Source organism: Mirounga leonina, unplaced genomic scaffold (assembly GCF_011800145.1).
Source record: "Mirounga leonina isolate KUSES-001 unplaced genomic scaffold, KU_Mleo_1.0 Mir_173, whole genome shotgun sequence".
NCBI lineage: Eukaryota > Metazoa > Chordata > Mammalia > Carnivora > Phocidae > Mirounga > Mirounga leonina.
The window spans coordinates 69074738-69100755 of NW_023270447.1; the positions used below are offsets into that span (position 1 = coordinate 69074738).

Consider the following 26018-nt stretch of genomic DNA (forward strand, 5'->3'; position numbering starts at 1 on the left):
CTGAGAGGAGCCAAACTCAGCCCCTCTCCCTCCGTAGGGTGGGGAAAGTGCACGGTGTCTCCACACGGAATTCGGGTAGGAGAGATGCTCCCGGGGGGCCACTGGGCTCCAGTGCCTCCCCGCTTCTCCCCGCCTCCGGTCCTCCCAGCCGTTGCCATGGCCACCGGTTCAGGCCCGGAGCAGCACCTAGGCGTGTTCAACCCAATCCCCGCCTTTCCAGAGTGACCATTGGTTGGAGAGGCCACGTGACGCGCGCTGGTATGCTAATATATGGTAATCGCCCCCACGCCCCTCCTCCCCGGGCTGTGTCCGAGTAGCCAGCAGGGTGCGCGGCGCCGAGCCGAGGGGGCGGGCTGAGGGGCGGCCCCCGGGAGAGAGCGGCCAGGTGGAGGAGGAGCGCGAACGCGACCGCAGGTAACGGGCGGGCGCGTGCGCGCTGGGGCCGGCTCGCGGCGGACGGGCAGCGCGCGGGGCACTGCGGCCGCTGCGCTGCCGGCTTAACCCTTTGGGCACCCAGCTGTCACGCCCGGGCCGGGGCGCGGCGACCGGGGCGGGCCGCGCGGGGCGGGGCACTGCGGTGGGCACGGGCGGGCAGGCGGCGGGCGGCCTGACCCGGGAGCCGGTGCGCGGGGCCCGCGCGGGCACCCGGCAGTCGGGCCCGCGGAGCGACCGGCCGCGACGCGCAGGGTGCCGGGACCCAGCGGCGGCGAGGGCTGCGGGGCAGCTGCGGGGCCGGCACTTGCGGCAGGCTGAGGGGGACTGGCCGGAGCACCGGCGCTCGCGCGGCTTCTCGGGGGCTGAGTCCCTTCCGCGCAGAGGCCCGCGCCTCGGCAGCCCGTGGCCTGGCGCGGCCTGCGTCCGCTCGGCTCGTCCCGCAGAGTGCGAGGAGACCCGGGGGTCGGGCCTGACCTCGGCGTCCCCCTACTCAGTCGGGCCTGACAGCCCGGCCGCCGGCACTTCGACCCGGAGTCAAGCAGCCCCCCCCCGCCCCCGCCCCGCGTGGGACGAAAGCGAGATTGGTGCTTGGGGGGGCACCGGCAGAGGGAACTGGGGATTGCCGGTGCTGGGAGGAGAGGACAATCCCCTAAAGGAAAACCAGGCCCCAGGATTTGCCAGGTTTGAGAAGGAGGGATGCCCAGGAAAGGCACTGGCCCCTTGTTTTCTGTGCTGGGTGATGACCTGACACTCATGGGCAAAGGTCACTGCCGGACACCTGGATCGGGTCTGTCATGTCCAGAGGAAGCGGCTGTTTTGCGTGAGTTTCTAACAAATTTTTTATAAGGCAAGGTTTAAATTCATCTTCCTTTCTCGCCCTTCTACTAGGTCGGCTAACAGTGTGTTCTTTGGATTATCCACCTCCCCTCCCCCAACCACACCAGTTCACTAAGATCGGTGGCAGCTTTAGGCTCACGGTGTAATTTAGCTTTCACTACAACAGAGATGGTAGGATGGGCGATGTGCCACTAATGTTAAGCTTGCCCTGGGAGCTTCTTGGCAGAGTGCGGTGAGGGGGATGTTGCAATCATCAATGGGGATGAAAAACTGGCTAACGTGCCAGTGATATCAATAGAATTTCCTTTATGAGTCTGAAGTCGTTTCTCCCAAATCAAGGGAAAACGTGGTTACACATGAAAAGTAGAGGAACCAATTTGATTTTTGCAAGTGAAGTGCAGATTGCACTTCTTACTGCTCTTGATGTCTTTTATCACGCAACAACAAACACTTGCTATATGCCAGGCACTCTGCTGTGTCTTGTGCTATGTCTTGGGGATGCAGAGATGAATAAGATAATTAGTCCTTGTCCTCAAAGAAGTAGTGGGAGAGACAAATAAAATTGCCAGTAAAAGTGATGGCATAATAGATGTGTATATAAAGAGCTGTGGAAACACAAAGGAGGGAACAATTAGCTGTCTGAGAGGGTCAGAGAAGGCTTCCCAGAAAAGAACACGTTTAAGCAAGATCTTGAAGGATGAATAGGAGTTTGCCTCACAGAGAAGATTGGGAAGGACAGGAAGGGCAGCCAAAGCAGAGGAGAGAGTGAATATAGACACTGGAAGAGTATGGTATCCCTAGGCAATGGCTTTATATTGTAGCCATGGCCTTTTTCCTTCCTTGATAAAGTAAGTTTCCAAAAGTAATCTAGAATTTCTAATTGCCACTACAATTTTCCGGTGGTATTTTCCTTCTTATTGTTCTTCTCCCCCACTTTTTCCCCTTATCAGTTTTTCTGAGCCTCACCCCTGGTCTTTGTCACTTGTATCTTTCCAAGTAACAGTCCAACATACAGAGATAAGAAAGGGATACTTTGCAGTAGCTCCAAGGTATAAGGCCTGGACACTGGGTACAATGTGTGGCCATAGGGGCACAATCCTGAGAGGACAGATCTACACCAGACAACAAGACGAAAATACAGGGCATAACCAGGGAAGCAATGCTGAATGTCAGATCTGTGAGGTCAGGTTTCTGAGACCTGAGGAAGTGAGTAATAAGGTCAGAAGCCGGGAGGATCTGGAGCAAGGGAGGATCTGGCCTGTGATATGGGTCAGGACAAGCAGTTCAGGACTGAGCCATGAATCATGCAGAAGTGACAGAACCCACTGCTATATGGTGCCAGCCGCAAAGGACAGGGTTGGATCCGACAGCTTCGAGCAACTATTCAGAAAAGGACAGCACCATCTTCTCAATAGAATATTTCTAGCATTTCCTTCTTTCTGTTCTGTCTCCCTCCTTACTCTTATCCTCTTTTGATCTCATTTTCCACCCACGATGCACTTTTATTGGGCTTCTTTTACCAAGGACTTAGCTACCAAAGCAGAGAAATCCTATTCTGCTGCCTTAGCATCCACCTCCAGAACTCTAAATAGTCCATTTCAGGGCGCCTGGGTGGCTCAGATGGTTAAGTGTCTGCCTTCGGCTCAGGTCGTGATCCCGGGGTCCTGGGATCGAGTTCCGCATCGGGCTCCCTGCTCGGCGGGGAGCCTGCTTCTCCCTCTGCCTCTCCTCTCTTTCTCTCTGTCTCTTATGAACAAATAAATAAAATCTTTAATAAATAAATAAATAGTCTATTTTACCTCATAAGCCATCAACTAGCCAGCCTATGTTCACTTCCTAATCATCTGGAAACAACAAGGATGGGCCAAGAGGTAATACAATGGACATCCCCAAAACTCACCTAATGTTTGAATCAGATAAAGGCCTTTTAGCTTTGCTTAAACCAACATTAATTTTTAGAATGGATAGTGGTGAAGTTTTGGCAAATCCCGTCTTGAACTATGCTACAGATCAAGCAACGTGAAGAAGTTGATGTGCCTAATACGCATTGCTAGGATTGACAATTCTGTAAGTGCTAGAGAGTCACGGGTGCTATTTAAGCAATTTTCTCAATCACCATGTTTACTGAACACCTGCTTGTGTGCAAATACTGTGCCGTTTGGGGGTTTGGAAGAGACAGGAAAATGGGAGAGGTGGTGTAGTTTGGGGATTATTCTCAGCTAGGCAAGGATTTGGATCCCAGTTCTACCAGTTACTTGCTATATGACAAGTTAGTTGACTTTGTTTCTTTGTAACAATGCCACCTACCTCATGGAGTTGTGAGGATTAAATGTAAAGCAGCCATTCAGTAAGTTGTCAAAGTGCTGAAACGTGGTATTAAAGGAGTCAAAAAAAGGAGAAAGATCATTATGGAGTATGATTACAAAGGAAGGCTTGAGAGAAGGAGGGTGGAAGGAATTTCCAGATGGGAAAAATCATGTTTATAAAGCATGGGACTAGAGTATGGAAGAAAGTTTTCAGGGACCAGTCTGGCAAGATCAGGTTTAAGCAGAGAAGTTGTAAGACTGGAAGCAGTGATTGAAGCCTGACTTGAACAGGCATTGAATGCTGAACTAAGGAGTTAGAACTTTATCCCATATGATGGAAAGTCTGAAGATATTTGGTTAGGAAAATGTGGGGTCGTGAAAGTATTTTTAAGAAGACTCTCAACAACAGTGTGGAGAATAAACTTTAGTAGGGATAGAAAGAGAACTGCAAAACCAGCTAGTACATTATTTACATAGTCTAGATGTGAGGGGGTAAGGAATTGAATTAGGGTGACAGCAGTGAAAATAAAAGACGGATTCAATAAGTATCACAAAGGAAACATGAACAGGACTCTATGACTGTGGATATGGAGGGCAAGAAATAAGGAAGAATCATACAGCCTTGAACATGGGTGACAAGATGAACAGAGAAGACAAAAAGGAAAGCCAGTTTGGGGAGAAGAGGAAAAGCTAGATGCTAGATATCCTGAGGTGATACTGGAACTCACAAGTGGACATGTCCCATAAGTATTTGGAAGTGGGGGGCTAGTGCTCAAAAAAGAGAAGTCAAGGAGTCTTATGTAGAGAAGGTGATCAGTGAAGCCATGTGATTAGCTTAGTCGACCAAAGGTAGCAGCATTGAAACAGAAGAATAGAGGACCAAGGGCTGAAGCTTGGAGAAGCCCACATCTAGGGAGGTAGGAAGAAGAAATGGGGTTAGTATGGTAGAAAAGAAGGAATATCAGAGAAGCCAAAGAACCATCTAGTTTATTCATCCAACAAATGCATTCTCTTCACGACCATTTGTGTACTGGATAGATGCAAGGCTGACTGGACATGCTGTTAGCCATGAGGGTGCAGTGTTAGTTAACAAAAGTCAGAAAGGAGAAGAGAGGGTTTTGAGCTGGAGGAATCGGTCAGCAGTATGAAATTGTACAGAGAAAGTGGGAAATGCCCGTTTTATTTAGTAAACGGGGTCATTAGTAACTTTTTGAGAAGGGGGTGGCCATGGGGATATTAAATGCCAGAGTAAAGAGGATTGTGGATAAAAAATGGAGGCAGCATGTACATCACCCTTTGTATGCTTTGCAGTACATGGGAAGAGAGAAGTAGGAAAGTGGTTAGAGAAGGCAGAAGAGCCAAGCAGAAGATTCGATCTTCCTTGTCTGCCTCATTTAGTTGCCCTAAAATCCCAGTCACATGCTTTCATATCCTTAATAGCAGTTCAGCAATTCATTTCTTAAACTTACTGCTCTGATAATTACCTGCATATTTCACTGAACAATAATAGTTCAGCTACCACTTTTTGAGTGCTTACCATGTGCTTAACACTTTGTATACATTCTATTCCTTATCCCATTTAATCCTCACAATACTGGATTACAAGCACACAACCTCTTAGAAGTATGAAGAGGCTAAATAGATTGCCTAAGATCACATAAATAATGGGTGGCAAAGATGGGATTTCTGGGGTGCCTGGGTGGCTCAGTTGGTTAAGCGACTGCCTTCAGCTCAGGTCATGATCCTGGAGTCCTGGGATCAAGTCCCACATCGGGCTCCTTGCTCAGCGGGGGGTCTGCTTCCCCCTCTGCCCTCTTCCCTCTCGTGCTCTCTGTCTCTCATTCTCTCTCTCTCAAATAAATAAATAAAATCTTTAAAAAAAAAAAAAAGATGGGATTTGGACCCAACTCTGACTCTAAAGGACCATGCTATACTGTCCCTGAAGGCAGGACCAGCTTCGCAGGTACACAACCTAGGCAATCTCCTAGGGCCCTGCACTTAGCAGGTCTCCTCACTTGGTTTAATGCTCCGTTGTTGCTATCTTGAAATTCTTAATTTTTTAACAAGGGTCTTGCTCTTTCATTTTGCACTGGACCCCACACATCATCGAATAAGTTCTGCCTGAAGGTATCAGTACTACTTCCTAAAGCTGGAAAAGCATGTTGTGCTGGATCCCTTCTTTTGATTGTGTAGTGTGTCAAAGTCCTTGCTGTGTCATGGTGCACCATCACATTTTTCTGTGGTCTTCTCATTTTGGACTCCTGATATTAAGGGCAAATGGGGAATATTTTGGGGTTCAACTAGATAGTCAGTATGAAGATAAGAGAATAAAGAGGCAAGGAATTATTACCTGGAATGGCTCCTGGAAACTCATCCATCACGTCTTGAGACTATTATTAGGTAGAGTTACAGTCCTGATGCTGTTGATACTCCCAATTTAAATAAGAAATGAGTTCATTTCTATTCTTTTTTAGTCAGATATTCCCATTTGCTTGTAGGAAGCTATGGCAAGCTTTTTTTAACCTGCTAAAACAGAAATTGGGATTGAACAGATATAATACAATTTATCTGCCCTAATCTGATGCCTTTTTAGTCAGGCTGATGCTACCCCTTCACTCCCATACCAGGGACTACCCAGAAACTTTGAACAGTGTGGCCTGTTTACCACATTTGTCTTGAATGCTCATAGGAACATGACACCCTTGTCTTTGTTGCCTGGTCTGTTCTTTTATCTGCTCATCTGAATCAGGAAAACTTAATCTTTGATATTATCTCTTATTTTTGGCTTTACAGTCATTCCTTGGCACTGACAACAAATGAAGTTTTTCTGGTTCTCCTGATTACTGCTCTCTCAAAAACAACTTTTACTCATTCTCTCGTTCCTCCCACTCCTGGTCCCTCTGAGTAATTATTTGGCTAGTACTGACCGAGTCCTTACACCACGTGATACTAGCTGACCACCTGACCAGGTCCCAACACCAGCCAACTTAGGTTCTTCTGTGGAGGATATCAAACAAGCCTGAGATTGTGTTGCTTTCTCTCATTCCCTGTGTCATTCCATTCCCAGAGGGCTTGTTCTCACTTTCTACTCCTGATATGGACCAGGTAAGCCTAAGGGTATGTAAGATTAAAACTGTAAAGAGATTCAGAGTATAACCTATGGTATATGTCAGGAAACAAAGTTTAGATAGCCAGGTGTTCTCCATGGTCTCCTATTTGTGCTAGTGGTAGAGTCGCCATAAGACATGTAGTAGTTATCTATTGCTGTGTAACAAATACCACCAAATCTATCAGCTGAAAACAACAAACTTCTCTATCTCTTAAGATTCAATTCAAGCATTGCATCTCAGAGGCATTTCCCCACTTGCTTTTTTTTTAAAATATTTTATTTACTTATTTGACAGAGACACAGCAAGAGAAGGGACACAAGCAGAGGGAGAGGGAGAACCAGACTCCCTGCTGAGCAAGGAGCCCAATGCGGGGCTCGATCCCAGGACCCCGGGATCATGACCTGAGCCGAAGGCAGACGCTTAACAACTGAGTCACCCAGGCGCCCCCTCCCCACTTGCTTTTAATGAATTAGTACCTTTCCTCTCTGGCCTTCCTTTGTGCTTTAGCATCTCATTTTAGCACTTACCACAGTGTTGTAATTGCTAAGGAACTATGTCTTTTTCATATCCATAGCTTCAGTTCTGAAAACCATTCCTTGAACATAGTAGATGCTCAATAAATAGTTGTTGACTATGCTTAAGAATAGCTTGTACCTGGGGCACCGGGGTGGCTCAGTCATTAAGTGTCTGCCTTCAGCTCAGGTCATGATCCCAGGGTCCTGGGATCGAGCCCCGCATCCTGCTCCCTGCTCTGCAGGAAGCCTGCTTCTCCCTCTCCCACTCCCCCTGCTTGTGTTCCCTCTCTCGCTGTGTGTCTCTCTCTGTCAAATAAATAAATAAAATCTTAAAAAAAAAAAAAGAATAGCTTGTACCTTTATATACTTTTTACTCTAGAAAACATATATACTGCAAAGTATCTAGCCTTGTACCCTGTGATAAATATACCCTTCTTCATTTCCTTGTCTAGAGGCTCAAGTATCATTGTTGTTGAAGATGTAAAGAGACTATTATACATATCAAAGACTTGTTGATGTGCCAACTCACCTATTCCAGGGAGGACTTCTCGAACTTGTTTCTGTTGGTTAAGTCCCTTCTCCATCCATCTGAAACCAGTTCTGGCCCTTGTAGGAAATTGTATAATGAGCCCCTAGCCCAAAGATACTTGATTCAATAACAAAGCCAACATTGGTTCACTATTTAAATATTTGACAAAAACCTTATGAAGGCAGGACCTGAGTCTGGCTTATTCACTGCTGTATTCCCAACACCAAGTACTATTAGATGCTTAATAAATACATGGTGGATGAATTAATGACACTCCATTCTTGATACTCATGTTCCATTCCTGTTATCCAGGTCCTGAACTCTGATCACCCAGAATCTTAGGTGTTCATCATTTCGTATGCCCCAGACATTTTGTCTTGGTCCTTGACTCTTCTCTTCCCATTCTTTATCATAGCTGATCTTTGGGAATTTGACTCCTTGCTTACTCTGAATTAATTCAGACGCACCTCTTCCTCTCTTGATCTTCCTAACTAATAATATTGGCCAGATGCCCTTAGGAGAATATTCTTTTCTCTACCTATAGCCAGAAACTATATGTGTTGAAAAATATTGAACTGGGGTGCCTGGGTGGCTCAGTTGGTTGGGCGACTGCCTTCGGCTCAGGTCATGATCCTGGAGTCCCAGGATCGAGTCCCGCATCGGGCTCCCTGCTCAGCAGGGAGTCTGCTTCTCCCTCTGACCCTCCCCCCTCTCATGTGCTCTCTCTCTCTCATTCTCTCTCTCAAATAAATAAATAAAATCTTTAAAAAAAAAAAAAAGAAAAATATTGAACTGAAGAGAATTACATTCAAATTTCAAAGGAAAGGAGACAGGCCCCTTAAGAAGCAAATTTTGGCCAGAAACCAAGTTCTAAAATTTTGTGAGTCTGTTAAACTAATTAACTTGTAAGCTTAAGCAATTCAATGCAAATTAATTTTTATACCAACCAGCAAATCAAAGGAGGGGAGGGAATTAAGTGAGTGTGTAAATATGGTTGCCAGGGAAACTTTTCCTGACAGAAGAGAGAACCTCACAGGAATTTATGCAGGCCCAAGAAAGCAATGTAACCTGATCTTTCTCTGTTCTCTCTCTGATGGGGGAAGAAAACAATGTAGAAACCATGGGTACAGATAAGGGTGGCTAAAGCCTAAAGGCTTTTCTAGAGACTTGAGGAGTAAGTTCTCCCTCTTAAAGAAGGACTGAGTAGTAGAGTTCTCCAGAGCAAATATGACTATTATAAGGGACCCGTTACTTCTGAGAAAACATCTGGAAATGCAGAGTTCTGAATCCATCTCTGAAACGGTATTCATTCATTCAACACATATGTATTCAGCACTTTCTAAATGGCCCATTGCCCAAAGGGAATATGATTAGAAAGGACTGATAATAATTTGAAGGTACTATATCACACCTAGATGATTTGCAAATCATCTGACATGACTGGAGCAGAGCATACGAGGAGGATTGCAGCAGAAACGAGGCTGAAAAGTAGGCCAGGAGCTAACACAAAAAGCTTGGCTGGCCAAGCTAAAGAATCTGGTCCTATTGTTGGAGGCTCCAGAGAAGTGTTGAAGCAGTGAGGGGCTCAGAGCTGCAGTCCGGAGAGTGGTTTGGACAGGAGCAAGACTGGACACACAGTCTCACGATCAGAAGGGCACCTCTAGCTCGACTTCTCGTCTCCTGCTGGTATTTTCACTGAGTATGTGCACTTGTTCTTCCAGCCCAGATTGATCGATGACATGCCAGGTACAGGGCTAACTGCTGGAAATCCTGAGACAAGCCACATGCTACCCATGCCTTGGAGTCGCTGGCAGGATCTTATTTGTCCTAAACAAAAGCTTGCTTGAGTTTTTCGGCTCTCTTGTCCACCTTCCACTTCACCTCGGTCCCAGAGCTGGTGTTGTGTGTGTGAAGATGAGCTGGGTTGGGTTGGCCTTGTCTGTGCTCATGGTGATGTCCTTGTCCCTGTCATAACTCACTCCTCTCAACTTTCCTCTCTCCTAAGTGCAGAGTTCTCATCATTTAGTGAATTCCTATGCCGAGTGAATCAATTGCATCCCCCTTTTTAGACTTTTGCTATTTAAATTCTTCATCTTGTTTCATTACCCCAAACATCAGGCGTTCTAGGTTAGAGCGCTTAGTCCTACATTAAACTCTTCAGGCCCTACTTCCTGTCCTTTACTGGTTTACAGAGTCCTTACTCTCTTCATCTTTCTTTTCTTCTTACCCCAAGGAGGATACCAGAATTGCAGACTGTGTTATTTTCCGGGCTTTTTCTATGTGGTGTTAATACCTTTCACCTTGAGATCACAGTCCCCAAAAGAAAAACTCCTCCCACTCTGAAAATAAGGAAATTGAAGATGAGAGGATATTTCTACTGCAATAGAATAGCAGATAGTGTTTTATTAGAAATAGTAGTGTTTAGGGGCACCTGGGTGGCTCGGTTGTTGAGCGTCTGCCTTCGGCTCGGGTCATGATCTCAGGGTCCTGGGATCGAGCCCTGCATCCTGCTCCCTGCTCGGCGGGAAGCCTGCTTCTCCCTCTCCCACTCCCCCTGCTTGTGTTCCCTCTCTCGCTGTCTCTCTCTGTCAAATACATAAATAAAATCTTTAAAAAAAAAAAAGAAAGAAAGAAATAGTAGTGTTTAGTACATAATAATAAATTGTGATTATGATTTACTGAGCCGTTATTCTATATGCTAATTGCCATGCTAGAACTTTACATGAGTTCTTATTTAAACCTCACGGCCACTCTGCAGGGTAAGAACTTATTACTCCTATTTTATAGATGAAGAAACAGGCTCAAAGGGGTGAAATGATTTGTCCAAGGTCACATCACTAATAATAATAGCATCAGGTCTTGAACTCAGGCCTGATTCTAGAAATTAATTTCTTCACTACTGTGGAGCACAGGGTAAATATGCAGGGTCTGGGTGGGGTACCTGTGGTCATCAAGAGTGAGCCCATTGTTTTCAACCTTTAGTGACAACTGCCATTGTCAAATCTAGTTCTTGGTTCTTACTAGCCATTTTAATAAGCTATTTTATTTGGATCATAGGAAGGCACTTAGTAAGTTTCTAGTAGCACCCCTCCCCCAAAGTTTGTGATGTTTGTCTTAATTTTATGGATTTTAGTTTGTATGTTAGTCCTAGGAGATGTTGTAGTTCATTATGGATTCGATACTCACAATTTAGGGACCTATCAGGTGAAAAGTTTGTGCCTTGGCATGTTGCATATTCTAACAGGTTTGTTGTAGAGAGAGCTAAATGTCCTCTTAAAAAATATTATATATGTTGTAATTTCTCTATGAGATCCGTCTACCCCAGGGATGGGTATAATAGGTTGAATAATGCCTATCCAAAGATAATTAGGTCCTATATATAAGGTAACTTATAAATGTTACCTTATAAAGAAGAGGGGTCTTTGCTGATATGATTAAATTAAGGATCTTGACATGCGGAGATTATTCTGGATATCTGAGTAGGCCCTAAATCCAACCACAAATGTCATTCTGAGAGGCGGAGGGAGATTTGACACACAGAGAAGAGGAGGCAATGTAAACACAGAGGCGGAGATTAGAGGGGTGCAGCCACAAGCCAAAGAACGTTGGCAGCTGCCAGAACTCAGAAGAGTCCAGGAGCAGAATCTCCCTGAGAATCTCCAGGGAGAATGCAGGCTTGCCAACCCCTTGATTTCAGCCCAGTGAAACTGGTATTGAAGTCCCAGCCTCCAGAGCTGCGAGAGAATACATTTCTGTGGTTTTAAGCCAGGAAGTGATTTGTTATGCCAGCCACAGGGAACTAATACAATGAGAATAGTCACTTCTTATGCTGCTTCGTTCATTTTGAGGACACATATCATGACTTAATAAAGGTGACAACCAACTAATATAACATGAATAATAATTGTAATTTCAGCAAACATTTGTGTAGTGCTCACTCTGTGCCAGGTACTATTATAAGCATTTGAAGTGTATTTATTCGTTCAATTTTCATAACAACCATATGAGGGGAGTTCTGTTACCATCTCCACTTAAAAATGGGGACATTGAAGTACAGAGAAGTTAGGTGACTTGGCCAAAATTATGTAACTAGCAAGTAGTGGGGCTAGGACCTGAACCCAGGCAGTGTGACTCCAAGTTCATGCTATGAAACACTATACAGGGGTTTGCACTTGGGAGGCACTGTCAGTGTCAGTCCTCTGGCCACTTTCTCTCTCCATGTTTTCTGCTGTGTTCTTCCTCCATGTGTTCTTTATCTTTAATGTCTTTTCTCTGTTTTGTTGTTTTTTTTTTTCTCTTTATAATAGCCTTATGTGGTTTTGGTATCAGTAAATCTGGCCTCATAAAATGAGTAGGTAAGAATTTCCTTTTTCTATTTTCTGGAAGAGTTTATAGACCATTGGTTTTATTTCTTTTTTGAATCTTTAGTAGAATTCACCAGTAAAATCATCGGGGCCTGGCGTTTTCTCTATGGAAAGCTTTTATGCCAAGAGCTTATGTTCTTTAATAGATAAAGGACTACTATTCAAGTTATTTCTTCTTGAATGAGCTCTGATAGCTTGTGTCTTTCCACAGATTTGTCCATTTCATCTAAGTTGTTTACTTTATTGGTTATAGGATCCCTTTAATGTCTGTAGGATCTTTCATTCTTACTATTGATAATTTGTGTCTTTTCTCTTTTTCCCCCTGGTCATTCTAAATAGATCTTCATCAATTTTATTGCCTTTTTTCGAAGAACCAGCTTTTCATTTCATTGATTTTTCTCTATACTTTTTCTGCATTTTATTTTATTGATTTCCATTTTCATCTTTATTATTTCCTTTCTTTTGTTACATTTCACTTGCTCTTCTTTTTCTAGCTTAAGTAGATGCTGAGATTAATGATTTGAGATCTTCTTCTCTAATATAGGTGGTTTAATGCTATAAATTTTCCTCTAAGTATGGCTTTAGCTATATCCCATAAATTTTGATGTGTAATATTTTTGTTTTCATTCAGTTCAAAATATCTTCTACTTTCCCTTGTGATTTCTTCTTTGACCCATGAGCTACTTTCTTTCCACATACTTAGGATTTTCCTAATAGCTTTATGTTATAGATTCTATAATTTTGTTATGCTCAGAAAATATATAGTTTGCATTTTAATTCTTTTAAATTTATTAAGACTTATTTTATGATCCAAAACATGTATTCTGTTGTTACTGGGTAGAGTAATATAGATATAGATATGGATATAGATATAGATATATAATATCAGATTGGTAGTGTTGTTCAAGTCTTTTACATCTTTATTAATTTTTCTGTCTACTTGTTTTATCAATTACTAAGAGAAAAGAATTGAAACTTCTAACCATAATTGTAAATTTATCTTTTCCTCTTTTTGGTTCTATCAGTTTTGCTTTATGTGTTTTGAAACTCTGATGCTGGGTGCATACACATGGATTGTATATCCTCTTGATGAATTGACCCCTTTATTACTATGAAATGATCTTCTTTTTCCCTGATAATATTCCTTGTTCTGAAATCTACCCAATAAAGCGATAGTCACTATAGCTTTCTTATGGTTATTATTTGCATGGTATATCTTTTCCATCCTTTTACTTCTAACCTATATATGTCTTTATTTTTAAAGTGTGTTTCTTACAGAATGCATTTAATTGGGTCTTGCTTTTTAATCCAATATGAAAAATTCTGCCTTTTTTTTTTTAAAGATTTTATTTATTTATTAGAGAGCGAGCGAGAGAGAAACAGCGTGAGAGGGGAGAGGGTCAGAGGGAGAAGCAGGCTCCCCGCTGAGCCAGGAGCCTGATGTGGGACTCGATCCTAGGACCCTGGGATCATGACCTGAGCCGAAGGCAGTCGCTTAACCAACTGAGCCACCCAGGTGCCCCGAAAAATTCTGCCTTTTAATTGAGATGTTTACAATTAACATTTATTATAATTATCGATATGGTTGGATATAAATAGCCCATCTTTCTATTTGTTTTCTATTTGTCCTGTTTTTTGTTCCTTTTTTTCTCTTTTTTACCCAATTTTGGATTATTCAAGTTACTTATTTATTATTCAAGTTACTTATCTTCTTATTGGCTTATTGCCTTTATATTTTTGTTCTATCCTTTTTTTAAAAGATTTTATTTATTTGAGAGAGAGAGAGAGCACAAGCAGGGGGAGCAGCAGGCAGAGGCAGAGGGAGAAGCAGGCTCCCCGCTGAGCAAGGAGCCCGATGTGGGACTCGATTCTAGGACCCCGGGATCATGACCTGAGCAGAAGGCAGATGCTTAGCTGACTGAGCCACCTTGACATACCTTTGCTGTATTTCTTATCTTTGGTCCTCTGTAATGTGTCTTTTTTTCCTCTGGCTACTTTTAAGATTCTCTTTTTAAAACTTAAGCAATTTGATCACGATATTTTTTGGAATCATTTTCTTTCTATTTATTCTGTGTAGATTTGCACTCCTTGGATCTATGGGTTTATAGGTTTTATGAAATTTGAAAAATTTTTAGCCCTTATTTCTTCAAAGGTTTTTTCTTGTCCCTTCCTCCCCAGATCTCCTTTCCTTTTGGAACTCCAAATTCATGAATGTTAGATTGCTTGATATTGTCCCACTGTTCACTGATTCTCTGCTTATTTTAATTCTGTCTTTTGTTTCTCTGTGCTTCATTTTGGATAATTTCTAAGGCTGTGTCTTCAAGTTCACTGATCTTTTCTTCTGAAGTTCCCAATCTATTTTTAATCTAATTCAGCATATTTTTAATTTCAGGTATTATATTTTAGTCTCTAGATGTTTCACATCTTTTTTAAAAATTTTTCTTTCTCTTGTCCTCATTTTCCTCTACTTCTTGAACATGTGGAATGTATTTGTAAAGGTATTTTAATATCCTTGTCTGCTAGTTCTTTCATCCCTGTTATTTCTGGGTATGTCTTTATTTATCTTGTTTTCTCTTACTTAACAAGTTTCTTTACATGCCTGGGAATTTTTTATTGAATAGTGAACATTGTTTATTTTATATTCTTGGTTGCTGTATTTTGCTGTGGAATGTACTTAAATTACCTGGAATCAGTTTGATCCTCTCAGGGACTGCTTTTATGCTTTGTTATGGGGGTCTATAGCAGCCTTTATTCTAGGTCTTATTTAGTTCCTACTACTATGGCAGTATTCTTTGAGGATTCTAATTCCTTGTGTATTACAAGGTTGTTCTACTCCAACTGATTTGAATACAAACTATTTTCAGTCCTATGTGAACTCTGGGAATTGTTCTGCTTGCTCCTTTATAATAGGCTTGTGTAGTTTTCTCTCACACATGTATAAATCTGTGCTCAGCCCAAGACTCCAGGGAGGCTTGTCTATCGATGAAACTTTGGAGTATGTGCTGTCCCTCCCTTCTTCTCTCTGTGTAGCACCATTCTCTCTGGCTCTGTGTGCCACAAATTCTAGGCACTTGGCCCCCCAGAGCTCTAATCTCAGTCTCCTCAACTCAGTGAGCTCTGTTTGGGCTCACCATCTTTATACCACATCCTGGAAACTGCCTTCAGGCAATAAGCTAATACAATCATAGGGCTCACTTTTTTCTCTCTTTTTTTTTTTTTTTTTGGAGATCATAGGCCTGTATTGTCTATCAACCAATGTCTGAAAAACATTGCTTTATATATTTTGCCTATTGTTCAGTTGTTTAAGGCAGCAAGGTAAATGTGATCCCTGTTTCTCCAAATTTTTTTAAGAGAGAGAGAGAGCATGTGAGTTGGGGGAGGAGGGGGAGAGGGAGAGAGAATCTTAAGCAGACTCCATGCCCAGTGCAGAGCCCCATGTGGGGCTTGATCTCACAACCCTGAGATCATGACTTGAGCCAAATTCAAGAGTCAGACACTTAACCAACTGAGCTACCCAGGCACCCCTCTTTAGTTTTTAAGTGAAAGTCTCTAACATCTTTTCTAGGGACCTTACATGTTGTTAGTAGGTTCCTTCTTTAAAGAAGCTTGGGTCACTTCAGACATGGCTTTTGAAGAGTTAAAAATTAGATCTGTATTTAAAGTAATAGTCAGGGCTCCTGGATTGCTCAGATTGTTGAGCATCTGCCTTATGCATGGGGTCATGATCTCCAGGCCCTAGGATTGAGCCAGTGGGCTCCCGACTCAGCAGGGAGTCTGCTTCTCCCTCACTCCCTGCCTCTCCCCCTGCTTGTGCTCTCTCTCTCTCTCTCTGTCTCAAATAAATAAATAAAGTCTTTTTTAAAAAATAAAGTAATTGCCATACATCTAGATAAATCAAAATAGGGTTTAAGAGATTTAAAGACTAATTCATTGTTATTAGGATGGCAGGGGGTCAAAAAGGACTTTCCAAAATAGGGCTAAAGCTATCCAGATGGTGATTTACTGAGGTTCCAAGGTTGTACAGGGTTGTATCCAGTTATAAGTCTTGGCTATAAGCTTTTTAACTGCTCTACTATCTATTTAAATTCCTTCTTTGTTAATGTTTAGTTTATGCCTCATCCTGATATTCAAACAAGAATGAAGCACTCCGAACCACTGAGATAAAGATCAAAACTGTAGTGAGAGGATCGAAGAAAATGCTAACAGTTGGGGCACCTGGGTGGCTCAGTCGTTAAGCATCTGCCTTCAGCTCAGGTCATGATCCCAGGGTCCTGGGATCGAGCCCCGCATCGGGCTCCCTGCTCGGCTGGAGGCCTGCTTCTCCCTCTCCCACTCGCCCTGCTTGTGTTCCCTCTCTCACTGTGTCTCTCTCTGTCAAATAAATAAATAAAATCTTTAAAGATAATAATAATAAATAAATAAAAGAAAAAGAAAATGCCAGCAGTGTTTAAACTGTGGAACCCGCCACCAACTACTGACTATCTGACCCTAGAATTGATATTTTTGTTCATGTCCTTGATGGCTGCACTGAAAATAAGTGAGGCCAATTACAACAATCTATCCTTGGACTAGGTTATGGAGGCCAATAAATCAACCTCAACTATTAACCTTGTGTGTGTGTGTGAGAGAGAGAGAGAGAGAGAGAGAGAAAATATATGTGCAAGTATGCATGTGCACATATTTAGCATCTTATATGTGCCAGGCATCCCATTTAGTCTTTGTAATAACCCTATGAATTTGGCTTTTAGGTATTACATATTAGGTGTTCAATGAAAAAGCTGAGATCCAGGGCTCCTGGGTGGCTCAGTTGTTAACCATCTGCCTTCGGCTCAGGTCATGATCCCAGGGTCCTGGGGTCGAGTCCCACATCGGGATCCCTGTTTGGCGGGAAGCCTGCTTCTCCCTCTCCCACTCCCCCTGCTTGTGTTCCTGCTCTCACTATTTCTGTCTCTGTCAAATAAATAAAATCTTTAAAAAAAAAAAAAGAAAAAGCTGATATCCAGAGATACCAAATGACTTGTTCAAGTTCATGATGCCATACTGCATTACCCTCAGTAGTACCATAATTCAGTTGTCAGTAGACCATAAACACAACCTGGGCCATTCATCTTGCAGTTATGTACTCTGGACCACAAGAGGTATTGTAAGACAGGGTTGGATAGGAGCGCCTGGGTGGCTCAGTCGTTAAGTGTCTGCCTTCAGCTCAGGTCATGATGCCGGGGTCCTGGGATCGAGCCCCGCATCGGGCTCCCTGCTCAGCAGGAAGCCTGCTTCTCCCTCTCCCACTCCCCCTGCTTGTGTTCCCTCTCTTGCTGTGTCTCTCACTGTCAAATAAATAAATAAAATCTTAAAAAAAAAAAAAAAAAAGACAGGGTTGGATAGATAATCACAGTGTCTTTCATTAGCAAAAACAATTCCGAGTTCATAATTTACATACAGTGGATCAAAACAATAATTAGGCAGTGCGGACAGTACATTATTATCTATACAGGCCCATTTAACTGAAAAAGACCGATACACCCCCAATACCATACTGCCTGTTGCTCAAAGACAGACATTTTAGTTTGAAGTCATAGTTCTATTATTAGCAAAGTCTAACAGTGCAACTTTGTCTTTTAAACTTATGATCTTCGGGGCGCCTGGGTGGCTCAGTCAGTTGAGCGACTGCCTTCGGCTCAGGTCATGGTCCCAGGGTCCTGGGATCGAGCCCCACATCAGGCTCCCTGCTCTGCGGGGAGCCTGCTTCTCCCTCTCGCACTCCCCCTGCTTGTGTTCCCTCTCTCGCTGTGTCTCTCTCTGTCAAATAAATAAATAAAATCTTTAAAATAAATAAATAAATAAAAATTAAAAAATAAAAAATAAACTTATGATCTTCATAAAGAACCTTCACATTTGAGATTGCTACCATGGAATGGTTTTTCTGTGGTTGCTTTCCAGCTGTACCATTGCAGTATAACGTTCTACATTAAAGTCATAATTTTATCTACTTTGCTAGCAGTGTCCTTGATTTAGCTCATCACAATGATTTAGCTCATCACAATGAAGCTACCTCAGTTCCTGCTATAATTTTTTTCTGCCTATGTCCTGTCTAGTGTTGGTAGACTGGCTGTATTTCAAGACTGTGGTATTCAATAGTAGGCTCAATAAATTCTTGTTAATTTAGCAATGCTAGTTATCCTATTATTCATGTTATTTCCAGTAAAACCTGGATTACAACTACTTAAAAATCCATACATAGAGTCCCTGATGATAACCCCAAGTTTCTTCCATAAAGACATAAATGCCACTAGCCTTTACTTTGGTGTGTGGTTACTTGGATATTAGAGCCTTACTTTTGAAGTCTACAACTGTTTTTAAAATTCTGTTTTTGAATTTGTCAATGAATATGCTATCCTTCATATACAAGGGTGACAGTTCTAATGCATCATCAGTACTCTTTCAAGTTTCACCCTCTACAATTAGAGATAAGTTGTACTGAACTAGAGCATTTGCCATTTATTTGGGCAGGGTCTAGGTAGGGTATATATATCTGGGTTGTATTAGTGAGGTTTTATCCAGTGTGAAATGTGCTTACCTGTTAAAGATTAAATGTGTAACTTTATTAGGCAATCAGCCATCATGCTTTTTACATATACAGTGAAGATTCAGGATTCATATCTTGTTTTTTTCTTCCTCTTCACCAAAATTTAAGGTGAAGCTAGTGGTAATTCAGTAGAAGAACAAAAATGATGTTAGTGTTTGTGTGTATGTATATAGTAACACCTTGATTAGTAAGTGGTCTTATAATAGTTAAGAGGAAGTATCTTTCTGTTATTGTATCTTGTGATTTTGATAAATTCACTTTAGTTCTAATGGCTTTTTGGTAGATTCCTTAGGATTTTCTGTAAACACAATTATGTCGCCTACAAATAAAGACAGGTTTACTTCTTCCTTTCTAATCCTTATGTGTCTTTCCCCCTGCCTTATCTAGAACCTCCAGTATAATATTGAATTGTCATTCCCAATTTTGGAGGGGAAGCATTTGGTCTTTCATTAAATACTTATTATGTTAGCTGTAGGTTTTTGTTTCATGTCCTTTTTCATGCTGAGGAAGGTTTTTTCCTATTCCTCGTTTGCTGAGAGTTGGCTATGATTAAGTATTGAATTTTGTCAAGTGTTTTTTCCTCATCTATAGGGATGATCAAGTAATCTTCTTTATTCTGTTAATATGGTGATTTGCAATAACTGATTTTCAAATGTTTTTATCTTAATATAACAAGGAAATAGAGATATTCCAATATATATTCTGTGTATTTGTTGGATTTCTGGCAAAATCTTAAGGTAGTTTAAAATCTCTAGGCTTATTGCCTAGTTGTCTCTCACATTTAAAGCTATGTGTTAAAGGCATAATAATAATTAACAATAAAACACCTTTTGGGAGAGAACCGTGACTATATAAAATCTTCCTGATTTGTGATTTAAAGATATTTTAGTGAAATCTGAACCAGTGCAAGAATATAGTATTTACACTGGCTGACCATTTACTTCTCCCATAATTCACAGAAAAATAATCTTGATTCTTTTGAGATCTTCCTAATGAATATACTAGGTAATGAAACTAGTAGGTAATACATAATTGTTGAGAAGTAGTTAACTGGATATTTAGAAGTTATTTTGGAGGGGTACCTGGGTGGCTCCGTCGGTTAAACATCTGCCTTCAGCTCAGGTCGTGATCCCGGGGTCCTGGGGTTGAGTCCCGCTTAGGACTTCCTTCTCAATGGGGAGTCTGCTTCTCCCTTTCCCCCTGCCCTTCCACTCCTGCTCTCTCTCTCTCACTCACATTTGCTCACTCTCTTTCCCTCAAATAAATAAGTAAAATCTTCTTTTTAAGAAAAGTTATTTTGGAGTAATAGTCATAATAAGCAGAATTTCCAGATAAAGAAAGGCTTGGTTCTTCATCTGGTGATAAAGAAAAGGAAGACCCCCATAGTTGGTGCCTTGATTTATCATGCTTGCTATTCAACCATGACCATAATATAACATTCATTCTCTTTACAGGAAGGCATTTTTATTGTTTGTTACTAGGTATTACTGGGCCTGTTTTATTATAGTGACTGCTATTTTTGTAAAGAAGGCATTTAAATATAGTAAGAATGATTCATCCTCCCCATTGCCACTTCCAGTTCTACAGATGGAAACAGCACTGAAGGGGACATCAGCTGATTTAGTCTCCCATTGAGGTTCTATTTGCAGAGCCCATGATTGCTAAAGGCTTAGTCTGCCCATTACCTCAACAGACCTTTTGTACAAATAAAATTGAATCAAGCAGATGAGTGAATAAGTGTGTCTGGAACGCAGCCCTGCAATCTCACTGCCCTTCTCCTGTGCATAGCTGCATTTCCCAGTCCTCTCTGCACACATACCACTTTTGGGGTCAAACCTGATTAGGTGCTCTCATCATCTCTTTTAAAAGATTGGCCTCTTCAGCTTCGAGAAGCAGCATGACCTGTTCCATTCAGCTACTGTTCCCAGCCCATTCTTTAGCTTCTTCTCTTACGTTCCCAGGGAGTGAGGCTCTGGGTTTGTCCTGCACATGCTTCTTGAGCAAATCATTCCCAGAGATGGTCTGCTCTCTAAGGGAAAGCAGTGAGCCATCGGGGAAAGAGATGACGGGTTGCACCAACGAGAGGGGAAGAGTAAGGCATATTAAAAATGACATCAGTGCAGTAATCCCACAGGGTCTTGAATTGAGCTGGTATGTTTTTCCTGGAAATTCCAGTTCATTACAGGCATTCATTTTTTTCTATAAAGGATTGGGGGCAGGTTTGATTCTCTCCATACCACAGAGACAATTAAGCAGCAGAGGCAATTAGGCCTTATTGACCAGCACTACACAGAACTACTAAATATACAATAGGCCTTCCAGGGAAAATACATGAAGTTGTTATAATAATGACTTTCCCTTTGGGTATTCTCTCAAAATATTTTTATTTAGTTTGCATGTGAGAGATAATATAATGCCATAAGGATAGTTTAAAATGGAGATTACTTGGTAGAAAACAATCACATTGTAAGTATACGGCATGCTTTTCTTTTAAGATGTATTTATTTATTTTAGAGAGAGAGTGAGTGAGCGAGCACAGGGAGGGGCAGAGGGAGAGGGAAAGAGAAACTTTAGCAGACGCCGCGCTGACGCAGGGCTAGATCTCAAGACCCCAAGAGCATGACCTGAGCCGAAACCAAGAGCTGGTCCCTCATCGGACTCTGCCACCCAGGGGCCCCAGTATACCACATTCAGTTTCCAATTTATGTGGGTAAATTTCTGGCTATTAGCAATCAGTTCAGTTCAAGAAATACATACTACGAGTCACCTACTCACTGCTGATGGGTGAATGTTACTCTATTCTGGGTGGCCAAAAAGCTGAGAAAACCTGTATATACATCAAGCATGGAAAGAGGATGGAATTAGGAGAATATAGACTTCTCTGTTAATCAGTGATAGATGGATTAGACCTAGAAATGGCTGGTCTGAGGTGGCCAATTATATTTATCTATAGGGAAAGGAACTCTAGTTTATTTTATAATCAATTTTTTCTTATTATAAAAGTAATATGAAAAAAGTAATATGTTTTCATTACAGAATACCAGCAGGGGAAAAAAAATAAGCAAAGCTAATGAAAAACTACTGTTCTCCTACCACCCCAAAGTAATGCTGTTAACATTTTTAGATCCTTCTAGTTTTTATGAGTACATATATATTTTTTACCAAAAAAAGATCTTGCCATATATGTTCTTTCATAAATTACTTTTATCATCTTATTGTGCACATTTTTGTATCATTAAATATTCTATTATATGAAGGTACAATTACTAATCCCCTTCCGATGGGATTTTAAGTTTTTTATTTTCCCTCTTATAATGATCATCCAGGTAGCTAAATCTTTGTGAACACCCATGAATATATTTAAGACAATTTCATAAACATGGATTAATGGATCAAAGTTGTATAAAATACAATGGCTCTCGATGCATTTTTTTTTAATTTCCCCCAATTTATACATCTGTCAACCATGATTATATGAGGAAAGTCTGACTTCTAAGTTGGACATAACTGAACAGTATCAAACTCTATATTTGTATTTATCTACTTGTATATACTTTTACTCTGATTAAATCCTCAAAGTTGATGTAAAGTAGTTTTCATTCAAAAACAATACAGTAATTTTCATTGCTTTCAGTATTCAGCTAATGCCCTGAGGGAAGAGATGAATTCCTAAAAATCTAGTTCTTGGGTGCCTTCAAGTCCAGGATGGTAATACAGATAACAAGAAGACTGGAATTTTATCATTTTTGTCCTAGGTCCTAGAGAAACGGGGATACTCATTAAAAACAAGAAGGATTTCAGGGCACCTGAGTGGCTCAGTCAGTTAAGCGCCCAACTCTTGATTTTGGCTCAGGTCATGATCTCAGGGTCATGAGATTGAGCCCTGCATTGGGCTCCGTGCTTGGCATGGAGCCTGCTTAAGATTTTCTCTCTCCCTCTCCCTCTGCCCCTCACCCCCTCCCCATTCCCTCTCTCTAAAACAACAACAGCAACAACAACAACCAAGAAGGATCCCTATATCTTAGGAGTGCCTGGCTGGCTCAATCAATGGAGCATGTGACTCTTGATCTTGGGGTTGTAAGTTTGAGCCCCACACTGGGTGTAGAGATTACTTAAAAATAAAAATCTCAAAAACAAAAACAAAAAAAGGATCTCTAATCTTTAAGTGCTCATTGTCTAGTCAGGAGAGAGAGAACACATATGTCTATGTGAAGCAAACATCATGCAAATAATAAATTCACTTAATTCAAACTGTTCGTTTTGGTTAATGTTTTAAATATGTTATCCCTTTTGCTTATGAACAATCTGACAGAATGTGACCAACTTGATTCTCCCCCTCCCCTGTTTAAAAGTCATCTGTTGGCTTCCTATCATGCTTAATCTAGGAACTTTCATTGCTGATAATGTTAGCCTTGATAATTAAGACCATTGAGGAAAACTAGAAAAGTTGAGAGAACTATTCCTTTTATATTACTTAAATGTACCAAAGAGCTAACAAAATAGTAAGATAATACTGTGCTGTTATCTATGGTAAAGCAAGAACCTAGAAGGCAAGGTGACCACTCAAAGCCGCTCTTTCTCTGAAGGCATTCCAGTCTGGAAGAAATGCTTGTGAAATAAAACTGAGTTTTTGGTAGCCTTATAGGGCAAGGGAGAGAGGAATCAAACCTAACATTTAACCTAGGTAAGAAATCTAATAAGCCCTCTCCTTCTTTAAGCTGGAACCCTAAAGAGTTACACCTTCAGAGTGAGAGTAACCGGGAAGTAAACCCGCCCTAGAGCAGTTCAAATTTGTGTCACTCAGGTGGTCCAAGGAACTGCAAACTTTTAACTTCGCCCAGAGTGGTTCCATACTAGCAGTGTCTTGTGGTACCTAGCGGAAACAAAGGAAAATCCTTTCTAGTGGATGGTGCCATTATCCTAAGATTCCAGTTAATTTTAAAAATAATTTTTTTCAAATATAATGACCAGAAGTCAAAGATAATAAAAAAAAAAACAAGATACCCTGAGTGATAACCAACAGAAACAACAGATAACACAAGGTCCCACAAAAACTTCAGATATTGCAATTATTAGACAGGCTACAACACAGTTTTGTGGACTATATTAAAAGAGATTTTTACATAAGCTTGAAAATATCTGCAGGAACAGAAATCTATAAAAAGCATTGTAACAGATTTGAAAAAGAACTAAACAGAACTCCTAAAACTGAAAAATACAACAACCCAAATTAAGAACTCAGTGAACATATTTATTAGCAGATTATACACAGCTGAGGAGAGAACTGAAAGATAGATCTGAGGAAATCATCCAGAAAGCAGCAGAGGAGAAAAAATGATAGAACATAAACAAGCTAGGATATTTGAAGAGGTGATGACTGAAAGTGCCTCTGTTCCAAATTGCTTCTCCACACCTTCTGGGGCTCTCATTTAAAGCATATTAGGTCTTCTTATTCTATCTTTCATGTCTCTTATCCTATCTTGAGATAGGATTTCTAGAGATAAAAGGTGTTACTTCAAAAGAATAAAAGTTTTAATTTATCAGAAAGATATAAGAATATAAAAACTACATGCACACGATAAAATGGCCTCAAAATACATAGAGCAAAAAATTTGCAGAACTCTGAGGACAAAGATAATTTTACAATCAAGGTATCTTGTTTACTTTCCCTTGTGGTATTTGCTATAACAGAAAAAAAAAAAAACAGTAGGAATATATAAGATTTGAATAACAACAAATGTCATTGATGGACATATATAGAACATTAAAGTTAACAACTACCGAATACATATTCTTTTCAAGCACACATGGAAAATTTATAAAAATTGACCATGTATCAGACCACAGAGCTAGTCTCAACAAATTTTACAGGATTAAAATCACACAATATTATGTTCTCTGACCACAGTGTAATTATATTAATAAGATAAAAGTGGGGGCGCCTGGGTGGCTCAGTTGGTTAAGCGACTGCCTTCGGCTCAGGTCATGATCCTGGAGTCCCTGGATCGAGTCCCGCATCGGGCTCCCTGTTTGGCAGGGAGTCTGCTTCTCCCTCTGACCCTCCTCCCTCTCATGCTCTCTGTCTCTCATTCTCTGTCTCAAATAAATAAATAAAATCTTAAAAAAAAAAAAATAAGATAAAAGTGACTGGAAACACATCATCTTCCCCAAACATTTAGAAATCAAGCAGCATGCTTCTATATAAACCATGGGTCAAAGAACAAATCATAGTAGACAACAAAAATATTAACTGAATGATAATGAAAAATACTATATATAAGAATTCCTGGGGTGTAGATAAAGCTGACTTAGAAGGAATTTTATAGCTTTAAACTCATCCATCTCAAAAAGTTAGAGGAAAAACAACCAGATTAAACTTGAAGAAAATAGAAGGAAGGAAATAAGAAAGACAAGAATAAAATTCTTGTCTTTTCTGACAAGATTCTGACAAGAATCAGCAAAACAAAAGTTGGCTCTTTATGAAGACTAATAAGATTATAAATCCTTACTAAGACTGATGAAGAAAAAAAAGATACAGATAAGCAAAACCAAGAATGAAAAAGATGTCTCTGTAGATCCTACAGACATTAAAAAGAATACATTTATAAGAGTGAACTCCAGCTTCTTATTTTGCATGTACACAGCCCTGTGTTTTCTAATCCCTGCATTCCTCTTGTTTTATACCACTTGCTCTCTTGTCTACTATGCAGTAGTCAAACAGGGCCAAGTTTCTTTCTATCTTTAGGTACTTTGCACTAACTAGTCACTTTTTCTGGGATGCAATGACTGTCTCCTTGTAATTTGATCTCAGTTCTAACTATAATATCCTCAAAAAGGCCATTCCTGACCACCAGTCTGAAGTAACCACCAGTCATTCTATGTCACATTTCCCAATTTTAATTCCCTAATTAGCACATATTACTACCTGACTTTTTAATTGTTTGCTTCCTGCCCCAAATATAAAACACATGAAAGAAGGAACCTTATCTTGCTCACCACTTTGTCCCAGAGTGCACACAGTAGGTGCTCAATAAATATTTGTTGATTAAAATACCATCTTCTGATTCAGTCATGGAAAGGTGGACTAGGGGAAATATGGTAAAAATTAGAAACAAAATGAAGAAAAATCAAACTATTTAAGAACCTATTATGTACAAAAATATAAAGAAAAGGAAAGAAGAGACAAAAAATGTGCACAATGGATTGAAAAGGGAGAAGAAAATACTTTATATAGTAGTACTGTCGTGTTTCAAAAAACTCTTAATTAGGGGAAAGGAACTAACTTTATTGAGCTCCCTCTATGGAGGAAGCCTAATTTCCAGATGATGTTGTTTTTTGA

At 40.9% G+C, this 26018-nt stretch overlaps 1 protein-coding gene and 1 long non-coding RNA gene across 4 annotated transcripts in view; one reads left to right on the plus strand and one right to left on the minus strand.

Moving 5' to 3' along the window:
- The window catches only part of LOC118019719, a 31039-nt gene extending 10458 nt beyond the window's left edge, over positions 1-20581 (minus strand). The window contains exons 1-3 of one of the 3 annotated variants that reach the window (XR_004681730.1): positions 20499-20581; positions 7733-7809; positions 5929-6104 (exon numbers count right to left, since the gene is read on the minus strand). This is a non-coding gene — a long non-coding RNA (uncharacterized LOC118019719). Of the gene's footprint in view, positions 1-5928; positions 6105-7732; positions 7810-18670; positions 18752-19761; positions 19803-20498 lie in introns of those variants that run through there. The other 2 variants (XR_004681729.1, XR_004681731.1) reach the window with 2 other exon arrangements.
- The window catches only part of PHC2 (polyhomeotic homolog 2), a 109953-nt gene continuing 84307 nt past the window's right edge, over positions 373-26018 (plus strand). Inside the window, exon 1 of the mRNA XM_035019163.1 lies at positions 373-414. The gene's annotated coding sequence lies outside the window, so the exon portion shown is untranslated. The remainder of the gene's footprint in view (positions 415-26018) is intronic.